Source organism: Rhagoletis pomonella, unplaced genomic scaffold (genome assembly GCF_013731165.1).
Source record: "Rhagoletis pomonella isolate Grant_MI unplaced genomic scaffold, Rhpom_1.0 Rhpom_scaffold_00004, whole genome shotgun sequence".
NCBI classification, from domain to species: Eukaryota; Metazoa; Arthropoda; class Insecta; order Diptera; family Tephritidae; genus Rhagoletis; species Rhagoletis pomonella.
Genome location: NW_023458558.1, coordinates 4,355,395 through 4,356,164, shown reverse-complemented (window position 1 = coordinate 4,356,164; position 770 = coordinate 4,355,395).

The window sequence follows — 770 nt, the reverse complement described above, 5'->3', positions numbered from 1 at the left end:
TAATAGTGAATGAAATATTAAATGAAAGGATGGAAAAGAAAAAAAAAATACTAATCAAAATGAATGCATTATTATGGAAGTAATAATAGACAAGTAACTGCCTAAATTCAATAATGTTTATCTACTTACTATTTTTAAAATTCAATATTTTTAATATGTTAGTAAGTAATTACTTTTTCCATCAGCACTCACTATAAAACTAATTATTATTTTTTAATTTATGCGTTTTTTGTAAGCCGCTGTAGCCGAGTGAGGCCTGCTTTCGATCTTTGGCAAACCTCTTTTTCGGCAGACTATAGCAAACCTCCGTGTGTATTTTAGTCACGAGAACGCTTCTCATAAACACCCATTTACCGCTCGGAGGCGGAGTAAAATTTTTAACATCAAGACGCACATCACAAATTAGAAATAGCAAAAATGTACGCGCCCAATGTAGTACATTATTTTATTTTGATAATTTTAATAGTGAGGTGGCGCATAGAAAGCATACTTTAGCCTCAAACTTGTAAGTATTTAGACTAGGAGTGCCAGTTACTGTCGAAATTCGAAAATTTTTCTAGTTTATCAAGAGCTTTGAAGAAATTTTCCAACTTAGCATTTCGTTTAACTTATAAAGTACAAGCTTAATTACCCGAAAAACTTCTGCTTTGGAACTAAAACATCTTTGAAGGTCTTTGGAGGAAAGATGATATTGAACCGATACATTGCAGCTAAACGATAGATTTCGACAATTTGATACATATCGATAATTCGATGAATTAAAGAATTAC